Source organism: Gadus macrocephalus, chromosome 18 (assembly GCF_031168955.1).
Source record: "Gadus macrocephalus chromosome 18, ASM3116895v1".
Classification (NCBI taxonomy): domain Eukaryota; kingdom Metazoa; phylum Chordata; class Actinopteri; order Gadiformes; family Gadidae; genus Gadus; species Gadus macrocephalus.
Window position 1 is genome coordinate 5,689,979 of NC_082399.1, and position 12,892 is coordinate 5,702,870.

A 12,892-nucleotide genomic window follows, 5' to 3' on the forward strand; every position below is an offset into this window, starting at 1 on the left:
ATCTGGGATATACTCGGGCGGGCAACCCCTATTAAGGAAGATCATCCATTCGTTCCATGAATTTATCTCAGGCAGAACATTGCTTGGGGGGTTGTCTAAACCCCTTAACAATCACCATGTTGACTCAGCTACCAGCATTCGAAGGTTTAGCAAAAAAAAAATCGTAATAATAATAATAAGAAATACATGAACATAACTGGACCCCACTAGATTTATTTATTTTTTTAGCAAGATACATAAAAATACTCAACAAAAAGGATAAAACTCCCAACCACTCTCCCAGGAAACACAAGGCCTACACAAACGTAATAAATATAAATTCGAGAAAATATAAAGAATATGGTAACACGCAAAGAGCAAAGCCCGACACAATCACATACGACCAAAAATACAAACACAGTGTCACTGTTTGTATTTAAACCGAAGGGGTCCGAGCCCAGTCCCGAAAAACACACAATATGCTTAAAAGCTACATCAAGAAAGGACCCGAGATCTTACGGAACCGTTCCGTGGACATAATCCTGCCACAGGGAATACTCTCAAGGTGCGAGGAAGCTATCTCATTGAGCCATCTTTTAAAACGAGGAGCAGAGGTAGACTTCAATTCTTTGAAAAAGATTCTCTTGGCAACCAACAATGCCGAACATCGGAGCGAGTCGCTCATTATAGGGCAGATCAAGAGTATCCTCTGAGCAGGAACACAGAACCTATTGGCAGTTTGGAGCAAATGCCCTCGTGTTTACCTCGAAGTACCGATCAAAAATGTCCAATTCAATTTTTGAACAAAACCAAAATAAGTTACAAAAGGTGGCCAGCTGATGCCGTACATCTATCACAAAAGGGTGAGATGGGATAATAAGATTAATCTGGGAGTAAAGCAATCAGTGCACAACCTTGAACTGTATAAATTAGACCCTGGCATTTATAGAGCATTTATGAATTCTGCGAAACCCTTCCTCCCACACCTCATCTTAGATATCTATATTATGCTCCGTGCACCAGACACTAGATATACATATAATAATAATAATAATAATACATTTAATTTAGAGGCGCCTTTCAAAACACCCAAGGTCACCTTACAGAGCATATAGTCATCATACAATTTTTTAAAAAAACAAGGCATTGTGGAAAAAGATAAATAAATAAATAAATAAACATAAGCAATAAGAAATAAATAAAACAAAAACAGGACAAAACTAAAAAACAATCAAAACAGTGATCAGTTAGACGTTGTGTGCGAGTTTGAACAGGTGAGTTTTGAGTTGTGACTTGAAGGTTGTAATGGTGTCTGACTGTTTTATGTGTGGGGGGAGGGAGTTCCAGAGCCTGGGTGCTGAACAGCTGTGTGTGATCATATGTCATGATCATATGTGATCATGGTGCTCATCAACAAATGATCACCAGAAGAATGGCAGAGGTTAGAAGCATGCATAGGCATATCTGCACATCCGCCACGTTTATGAAGTTATAAAGTTAAAGGCTTTGTCCTGGTCCAGTCCTCAATGGAAAACGGTGTGATGGGGATTCCTCAAAACTGCATTGACGACGCAACTCAGCATTAAAAGGATAGAGTTGATTGCGAAGGGTAAAAATAGTATAAGATAAAAGCAGTCTCTGCAGAGAGGCCACGCAACACAACAAGCATACAAAGGTTGAGGCGCTGTAGTGTGAACGATGGCCCACTCCACCGTTATGGCAGGGAGACGCCCTTGAGGGCACAGCCGCAGACAGATAGATACCACGCCTTCTTTCGGACATCTCAGGAATGTAACTCGTGGCATCCCCCGGAGTTGAGAGAACACAAGTGAACGTAGCGCGTGGTACTGCCGCCTTTGAATCCGCCTGGTCTGTCCCAGCCAGCCTCGGCAGTCTCAGCACCCCCCCCCCCCCCCCCCCCCCCATGGCGATAAGCGCGGTTCAAACTGAACAATGACTACTGTCGATAATAACTAAGGAGTCTCAGTGTCAGAAACAACACGTCTTATGGAGATTTCCATCACAACAGATGAAGTGTTTACAGCCAGGGCTTGTTTGGTGCACTGTATAAGGCGTGAACCCTGAGGGGTCCCTGCTGGTGGGTGGGGAGAGTGTCTTACAAACTAATCCATTTTCCTGTGTTTAAAAAAACAACAACACGCCAGAAAAGGGGAAAGACGAATTGACGATGTTGATAAAAAAAAAACGTAATTGCAGGCAGAGTACCTTCAGATAAGAAAACGTTTAAAGCTGAAACAGGACAGCTGACATTCAAAGGGAAACGCTGGTAAACAGGAAAAATAATAGTAATTGTACATTGGAATTCATTGAGAGCCCAGACAGAGGTGTTTTATTGCGTAATTATCCTTGAAAGCATTGGTTTCGAGAAAGTCAACAACATAAAAGTTTCATTGCAAAGTACATTTTAAGTGATCTCACTCAACACTCACACATACAACACACACACACAAAACACACAACACACACACAAACAATCTTTTTCATTAGGAAGTCAGATGTGAGGCTTTGTGTAATTAAGGGTGAGATTACTCTGGGCTATTTGCTCCTGGAAACATAAAAACAATGACTAACAACAGGGTTAGTCAGGCACGCGGTGATGCTTGTAGAAATGAAAAGGCCAGCACGTGCAATGCAACACAAATGTTACAATGCAACTGTAGTGTCATGTTTTACACATTGGGGTCATAGCTTGTTGAAATACAATTATTTCCTAAACCAGCGTCTTTTCAGGTCCATTCAACCCATGTCAAATATGCTCTCCACATCTGAACAGTTTCCCTTTCTATACGACTACAGTGGATGTGTTGTTGCGTATCTTTATAGAAACATCTGAGGGTTTCCACTGTGCCCATTTCATTCAGTTCATCCGCTATGAACGATTTGCGCTGGACTGCCATCCTACTTAAAGGTTGGGTATGGAATTCTCTTTTTTTGGCCATTTTTGCAAAATTACTTGAAATCCTTATCATAACCCACTTACAGCCATTGAGTTAGAAGTACTGACATGAAAATTAAACAAGTCAATCATCTGTGGAACGGGCAGGGCTCGAAAAACTCCAGCCAATGATTTCCAGAACCACCGAGTGGCTCGTCAACAAATGGACAGTAAGTACGTCAATCAAACGGTCGTACTGCACTACCCCTCCCCCGCTCGACCCCTTCGTGCACGTACTCAAAGCTTCTGTTTGTTGTTATCCTGCGGTAGCTACTGGAGCTAGCTAACTAGCTAATGGCTTGCTCTCGCGCATCGTTGTTCGCTCGTGCATGATTGCGCGTCCATGTAATTGGAATGGGTGGAGTCAGAGTCAGCGTTGAAGGAGAGGGGGTAGGACCATTTCAGTTGTGTACTTTCAAAATCTGCTGGCGTTTCGCAAATCCCATACCCAACCTTTAAGATCAGTATTCAAAAGGCTTATTTGTCTGACTACATTCGGTCTAATAATGGTCAAGGATTTCTATGAACGTATCCAAGCGTTGAACCAGTGACGAACTGAACCATAATAGAATGACAAGAACATCGAAACGTCATTGGATTGGATTTTGATACAAGGCATTTACGCAATTCAGAAATTCAATGATCAACCATCGTGCAGCAATGAGAACAACCCAGGTTAATGACTCATACACAGACTCGTTGAGTGTTTGAGTACACTTTTGAGTTTCCCCTTGACTTATTTGATTCCTTAATTATAATTTGCTTTAACGATTAAATTGAAAGAAGTGAGGCAATGCAAGGCAATGTGTAACAAACAAAACATAATAATACTTATACTACCACCACCTCTTCAATTCTGGAGAATTAAAGTACTAAAAAATACAATTACAGACAAACTTAAGTACAGTACTTATAGTTTAGTGCATAATATTTGTTAAATGTCCGTTGACCAAAGAAAATTTATTCAGATACAAAGAAAATAGTCGGCTGCGGCTCATCGATACATAAACGGCTGTGAATAATTAATATTTATGGGGGGAAATTTGCTAATTAAAAAGCAGAATTTGGGGAGGGGGGCTCATTCCCATAATGTAAAAATCTTTTCTTTCATTACCGTGTCTATCTAATGACTAATTGCGTTGCCGTCGCAGTGCTTGATGTATTCTAAATACCTGCGTCTCATTAGAGTATCCCATTAGGTGTGATGAAGGGATAACCAACCCACACTCTTCAATAATGCATCCAGAAGAAGACCTTGTGTTTGAACACCTACAGAGGAAACGTTGATTTATGTTCTCCGCATTCACCTTCTCCACAGTATTATTTTATGCATTTTCAATGTGACACCTGTCGCCATGAGGTACATGTTTGGTTTATCTACGGAGCGCTCGATTAGAGCCAGACGCTCCACTCAATGTAAAGTTTGCAAGTGGTGGGATTCTCAGGGTGACTAACAGCCATGAAGTGACGGTGGTGCTCAGACTTGCTAGTGGCTCCTATAGTGGCTCACTGTGGGCCAGTAGTGAACTCAGTGTTCAGCCCCCTCTATCAACTGACTTCCTCTCAGGACCAGAGCTGTCCCCAGCTCCTCCATAAACCCTTCTAGGTGATATCAAAAGCAAGATTTACAGCACGGACCTTAGCCTTTGACCGATAGAGGTATAAAGGGCAATGGTTACATCTAGCGTGGCATGTGATCTGTGGCCTTTTCCCACATTAGCTCTGACATTAGACACACAGTAAGGCGTACCTCCAACCAAACAAACATCAACAGTGGCAAATATCAGCAACATTGAACTCCCCAAGGCAAACATTCACGGTATTGTTAAATCATGACCGTCGGTTTCCATCGCTTAATCCAGACCTATTTACCCCTGTTTTGATCCCCTTAATTGGTCAAATCCTTGCGTAAGTACTTGTCAGATACCAACGGCATGAAATGGGATCTTTGTTTAGTACAAAGAGGAGACGAGGGTTCGTTGAATGACTGAGGGAGATGCGAGGGAGGGAGAATTCCATCGTCGTGAGGCTCCCACGGGATTAGGCCTCCGGGCCCCACTGTTGGCTCCGATGGGCCGTTCGGCCGATAACACGAGCATGGCATAATAGAAATCTCCGTCGCTCCCTCTCCATTAAATGTATCCATACAAAGCATGACTGTCCTCCCATCTGTCAGTCTCGTTGCCTCCCCCTTCCCCATACATACAGACGCTCTCCCTCTCCCCTCATGCTCTTGTCCATTCTCTTACCCCAGCTACGCAATTACAAAAATCAATGACTAAATTATCCACGAGATGTGATACTCAACCCAACCATGTCATTGGTTTGTTAATGTGTTCAGAACGTTTTACATTTTTTATCACTAGGTCTATTCTATATACAGATAAAGGGGACGGGTTGTAATCACGTCTTAAAGGGTTTTTCTAGACAGCCGCGCGGTCCACATAATGGTCCTTCGTGGTCTACAGGCGGGCCTGCAGTGCAGCCCCCCACCCCCCCCCAACCCAACCCCCTCCCCATCCTTGCTGACGCACTGTGTATTACTGGGGTGATTATTTATTCATGGCCGGCTTTTGAAAATCGCAGGCTGCCCCCCCATCCCCCCCGCCGCCTGGCCTTCCCCACAGCCCACAACACCAACGCTTGAAATGTACACCATTGCCGGCTCAAAACATTGCAGATTCACAGAGAACACAACGCTGTCCTGCCAGTGATATGCAGGAGGGGTTTTCACCAAGCCAGTAGGGAAACTCTGGGACAGGGGAGATGGTGGAAATGGGGTTTCTCAAAAGACTCCCACAGCCAAACCGTATCTGGTCCTCTCGTTAGGTCTGGTGTTGACGGGCATCGTCGAGTCAACCTTACGTTGCAGCCGATTGGAGAAGCTGGAGCGGGTCGGAACCCATACGATCTAGAATTCTCGATGATGGACATTGTGTCGAAAGTAAAGTAAGTGAAAGTAAAAATGTCCAAAGTAAAAAAACGCATAGGATGATCAAATGCAGAGAATGAATTTCCCCATGGGATGGATAAAGTCTATCATGATCATCATTAACGAACGTTACTGCTAGTATCTGGATTTCAGTTAAAACATGCATTTATATTATTTCCACAGCAGCCTAACTTATAAGAATTAAGTTATCTCCAAAACCACATGGACTGGGCATTATCTCACTAGCTTGGGTTCACTGATTGGCCGACTGAATGATAGGAGCCAAGCTAGCCCAAACTGGTTTCAGAGACTCATATCTCCAGACAGCCTAGCTGCCAGTGTGCTCCCAACTGGTTTCAGACTCATATCTCAAGGCAGTCTAGCCGCCCTTCAAGGGGTTACAGATTCATATCTCCTGCGTCAGGCTGGTAGCAGACTCATATCTCCAGGCAGCCTAACTGCCCGTGTCAGCTGGTTCCCGCCTCCATCTCATCTGTCGTCATTCTGCTGTGCCTTTCCGCAGCCTTTGACACAGTGAACCACCAAATCTTGCTCTCCAACCTCCAAGAACTAGGAGTATCAGGCTCTGCACTCTACCTGTTCACCTTCTATCTCAAGGACCACGCTTAAAAGGGTAACCTGGAAATAATCGATGCCTATGTGAACCTTGTAGTCTCACTACTGGGGTCCCACAGGGTTCCGTTCTGGGTCCCATCCTCTTCTCCTTCTACACCAAGCCAATGGCTTCTGTCCTTCACTCTCTCAACAGCTATGCAGGTGACACAAAACCAATTCTGTCTTATTCACAATGTGACCAGGTGTGTGACACTCAGTGTATCCTCTGGGTGTTGACATCTCATTGGATGTCAATAACTTGACATAAAGCTCTATCTGGACAAGATTGAGCTGCTTTTCATTCCAGGCAATGTATCGCCCATCCACAGCCTCTCCATTAATATTGAGAACTCTGTGTTGTCTGTGGCTTGGTCGGCAAGGAACCTGGGTTTGACACCGGATGACTAGATGTCCTTTCCTGCCAACATCACTGCGACAACACGCTCAGACAAATTCATGATCTACACCATCAAGAGGATATGTCACAGATGTGGGGGCACGAGCTGCTTCTGAACAAAAATCCTGATTGTTTGCTGCCCTGTCCCCAGGATGGCTCCCCCCTGACAGAAAGCCTACACATCGTCCGTCGAGACTGAAAACTTATCTGTTCAAACTTCATCTTGTCCCACGGAAAAAAAACAAAAAACAAATGGCTTCTAAAATGTAGCACTTGAAGCAGTTTGTTTACTTGATGAATTGTATGTACTCAAATTAATCATGCAATTGTATCTTCAAGGTTGAACGCACTTAATGTAAGACGCTTGGATAAAAGTGTCCGCTGAATAAATGTGATGAAACGTAATATCTCCAGGCAAAACCACATGGTGTCCATCAAACCAAACAAGTTTGACGGGCAAAATGGGCACAATGTGGATTGTGATGGCACGGATATTGTTCATCATGATGAAGTGGTAAGGACATTAGTTATACGAGTCTGGATATGGTGACTATACTGTAGGATCATCACAGGTATATGAGACAGTCACCCATCTGTAGGACAACAGCAGAAAAACAGAAAACAAGTGATTTTATACTAACATTGTCTACAGGCGTTAAAGACGGGAGTTTGCTTTCATTCTGTCCTACAATGCATGATGTAATAAAATCTATCTAACAGAGCTTAAATAAGGTACATCTATACATCTTTATCTATAAACAGGCTCTTGCACTGCTTTGAACCATCTATGACAGTGTTATTATTAGTCAACAGCCCACAGGGGGTTGTGTGGAATCTATTTACGGAGGTGTCACCATGCATTAGCATCGGCACCAGGCTCAGTTCTCTCTTCGCTATTGGAAGGTTGTGAAGTGGATCAAAGGAACGTTCCAGCATTGTTTAATCATTGTTGTTTTTTTTCGAGGTGCCCTCAGAAGTGAATTTGAGAGTTTGAGGCTTTCCAGTTGATTTCAGTGCTACCAGCCAACGTGCTTACATCATAGATACTATGTGGTAGCGATGAGGGGAGGTGTGGGGGGGGAGGGGATCTGGAACAATTGACAAACCAAAAGGACTTTGAAGTGAGTGGAGGACTCATCATCGCTGGGAGCCAAGAGCAGCAACAATGGTCGCTACCTGTGATGCAATAACTGTTTGGAGAGAGAGACAGAGAGAGATGGAGAGAGAGAGGTGGAAAGATGGAGATGGAGATGGAGACAGAGACAGATCTAGATTTGTTTTTTAAGGATGCCATCCATATACTTTGTTGGACCCGTGGAACAATGCAGGGAGGGCTCTCAGATAATCCCAAATAACAATTTTGGCCTCTGCAATTAACTAATTATGAAAAGGTTGTTTACGGTGTATAACCGAGTTAACAAGATGGATGACAATTTCAAAACAAACGTTAAGTCAGCTAGCAGGTGTGTAACCGGCAACGTGAAGTCATTGTGGTCCTTGTGAACAACAATATACATTAGGCAACATTGTTCATGGCATAGAGCTGTGCTGCATTCGTTGAGGTTATCTCTTGACAATATATCATAGGATGCTAATCTTTAAGATATTGCTTTCCTAATCACCTTTTCCGCTCGGGCTGCTTGGGGCAACTGTACGTTTGTAATCAAATATTTACCGCCGTTTTTGTGAGTTGAGAGTCAATCCTTTGTGGATGAGCAGATGAAATTAGGTAAATGACAGAAGACATTTTTTAACCCTTTGAGGGAGAGAATGAAATGACAATTATAATGAAAATAATTACTAAAACATAAATGAATAATGAATCTCATTTGTTATGCCCATTACATTAACATCAACCCGTAGGACAGCTGGGACGATTGCATCACACCGTAAGGCACAATAAGAACTTGTCTATAATCGTCTCTATAAAGCAGTGGGCGTAGGTTTGGCTTTGGAAGCGACAGGTATGCAGTAGCAAGTTATAAGTGTTCGGGTTTGTTGCCAAGATTACTTTGGAGGGTACTTCCCGGCCTCTAGTGGTTAGAAAGCAATTAATTCTTCTTAATGTTCAGACGGACAGTGTGTGCAGTTCCAAACTGGCCTTCCTGTACGCGGCTGTGTCAATGAGCCCGTATCTCTCCTGTCTGGCCATTTAATTGCAGTTGGGACATATAGGACCCCATTGATTCCTGAATGTCCTTCCCCTCCCCTCCCCCCAGGGCTCAAAATGTCAAGATGCATTACTGTACAGGAGCCCTCACTTACTTACTTACTAATAAAGACATAATCTGCCCTTCCATGGTTGGCTAGTTAGTTCATGTGTCCTGCTTTCTAAATCATGACACAAAGCACATATCTTTTCCTATATCCAAAGACTCCATCTCTCCACAGCTACGCATACTTCAAGCCTTGCGCTTCCCTCGGCTGCCTGGCTAATTGTCACCTCCGATCAATAAGCTAAAGTACTGATAAAGAGAGGGAGTCGGGGGAGACGCAGCACAGGAACCGTTACCTCCGCCGGCACACACACAAACACAATAAAGCCTACTGGCCGCTAGCTAAAACAGCCACGCACACTGACAGATGATTAGTTGCTGGGCCACCAGGAGGTTGACTCAGAGTTGCTAGCACAACACTCCCTCATGGAGGCTATACCCTTAGAAACCCTTCGATCATGTTGCTTTCATCAAGATGGAGACAGACACCTGGGATTCTAAGGACAGGTTAACTCAGATCAGATACAGTGTCCTGTTGCGTCAATCATTAGTGAATTTGCAGGCCAGGAAAATGAACGACAATGAGGAGTACAGCAATCAGCACAAAGCTATGCTGGTAAACAATGGGTTCTGCCTCAACCAAAGTTCTATCCAGAGCAAGGGTTAGTTCTGTTAGACCAACAGTGAGTTCTGCCCAGACCAACAGTGAGTTCGGACCAGACCAACGGTGAGTTCGGACCAGACCAACAGTGAGTTCTGACCAGATCAAAACTGAGTTCTGTCCAGAGCAAGGGTTAGTTCTGTTAGACCAAAAGTGAGTTCTAATCTGACCAGACCAACAATGAGTTCTGACCAGACCAACAGTGCCACCTGCAGGCAGAGCAAGATGATAGACATGCACAAGTGTAAGTAAGCCACTGTGACGCAAGAAATTCCTGGCATTAGAGAATTACCCTGTTTTATCACAGCTAATCAAACAGAACTTGGAGTCACAACGGTATAGAAGGGCTGCAACCTTGTGGAATTCTTCCATGTCATTTGTCTAATAGGGAGGGAGATATCCGAGTGGAACTCCCTACCCTCAGCACACATCCAAACAACACCCTGCATGTATTCATATTAGAGGCTCCCGAGAGGAAATAGTAATGCGTAATATCCTACGTAGGAAAAGGCGTATATTCATCCGACAACATTTCTCTCCTGTTCCTCCTACACGGCCACTTCTAATCTATTCAGCCAGCCAATTTAGCTCTTGCTTTTACACAGCATCGCTCTGTCCAGTTTAAGCAAATACATCGCTGTTGGGAAGCAGAGATGACACCCCGGAATGGGTTTAGAGGGGAGTAGAGAGGGGAGCAACAGAGAGATAGCCTAGCGGGCTCCCTAGGAATTATTGAGAAGCGTCTGCGGGCTCGTGCCTGCGTCCTAAATAATGGATGAGATCCTCCAGTGAGATAAAACAAAACAAGTAGAAGCGTCCATGCACGCCAGTTGCAAGGACGCTGACTACCATGAATACTAACGACTCTCCGTGTACTTTTAGTTCATTTCCTGTGTGATCATGTAGGGGCCCTCACTATATAAGGCAGGACAGTGTTAACGCTCCTGAACACTAATGAGCTAGCTGCTAGCTCTTCCACGTCACATACTGGATAGCCACTATGAGTCTCCCTTGCCCACTCCTTTTCAGATTCCCCAGGCTGTTTACATATTCTCCACGTAGTCTCTCCATAACAATAGACACTGTGGGTTGAATATGTGATGACCTGCAGTCAGACCTGATAAGGCGTTATGGCCAAGGATCTTCCTCCCCTCTCCTGACCTACCTGATACCGTTATATGAACCAGGACCTACCCCTCCTCTCCTGACCTACCTGATAACGTTATGTGAACCAGGACCCTTCTCCCCTCTCCTGACCTACCTGATAACGTTATATGAACCAGGATCTACCCCTCCTCTCCAGCCTACCTGATAACGATATGAGCAAGGAGCTTCCCCTCCTCTCCTGACCTACCTGATAACGTTATATGCGTGGCTCTACCTCCAGCACAGCCGCCATCTTATTGTTGCTTTTTAGCCAGCTGCTTTCAAGGCCAAGATAAAGCAAATCTATTACATATGCGACTTTCTATATTGTTTTATTTTTATTATTAGCATTTTGGCACTTGTGAATGATAAGTTATAATTAGTCATGTTGTTGGTTAGGAAGATGGGACACACACACACACACACACACACACACACACACACACACACACACACACACACACACACACACACACACACACACACACACACACACACACACACACACACACACACACACACACACACACTTCGCGTGGCCTTAAGAATCACGATTACAGGGCCAAGATTTGTATCACTAGAGGGTGTTTTTTTTTGTTTTGTTAGAAAGGTAGCACTGCAAAAGGTCCAAAAGGAATAAAGTTGTACTTCCTTAAGGACAGAATAGTAGACATTGGCGAACAGTTCCAGATACCTAGGTTCAGGTTTCAGTCTGTGTGTAGTTTGAATATACACAACCCTATTTTCTTATTTCATGTCTGCTTGAGCAAAATCTTATCTCAGAAGCATGACTTTGTCTGCATACTCAAAGTCATCTTTAAAAGTGCACTACCTCTTATTGTAGTCACACAAAGACTGCGACTGGAACAAAAACCTAAAGGCAATGATGAACTCAAATGGGCACACTTATTAACAAACGAAATGCAAAGGGCAATACTTAAATTATTTGAGTTCAACTTTTATTTGAACCCAAGACTTTTTTACTTTGCGGTAATGTTTGCTCCTGGTGATTACTTTGAAACTAAAGCTGCAATATAGGTTGTAGGGATTATGGGACTAGCTGAAGCTTAGCTTATCGGTTGTAACGGAAGGTTGACTGGCGACGGAACTCTGCAAACCCTTCCTAGACTTAATGAGCCCAGCGAATATGGCCTGGCTGTGTATGGCTAACCAAATGGTAGACCAGGACAGACAGACTGGCCCGGTCTGAGAGTAAATAGAAACGCCATCTCATTGCAATCAATCGGCCTGGGCAGTGCGGTTCCAGTCCGATTCCATATAACGTAGGTTAATAATGGTTGATGATGAAAGATGTCGTTTCGATATTCTACTTCGTAACATACTCTTTTACCCATGATCTCTCCTACGCATCCCATGAACCTTGCCGATTCTCCACCAACCTTATGGGAGCAGAACAATGAAGTTAGCAAGTTTGCAAAAGTGGACGTCATTTAACGAGGCATCAGCAACTTTGCAAAGCCTCACAGCTGTGGACACCCAAGCGGTTTGGTTACAGTACGGTACAAAACACTGCAACATTGTAATTTCACCCAATACAATTGAAGATGAAAACTTCTGTAGCAACCGCGTGAATCAACTGTCAAAACTAACCCCAGATTATATACTTGGGGATATGCACCATGGGAAAAGTGGTTATTGTGCCCTTAATACCCCCTTGCTTTCCAGAGGGCAATCCTTGGTCAACTAACTTTAATCACTGCGTGACAGCTCGAACAACACTTCCGTCAGGCGTATGACGTTTATTCAAGCAAGAGTGTAGGTTTGAGGTGAATAATGGTGGGGACATTTATTTTTATTCTCTGTACTACCAATACCAATGCCAAGTGGTGCATGTGCACGCACACATGGACACAAACTATTATAAAGCTCTATTACAACCAAATGTATCCCCATTTCAAGCTTATATATTGCAATATTTTCTGGGCCTGAACCTATTACAACTACAAAACAGACTTTCACCTTACAAACA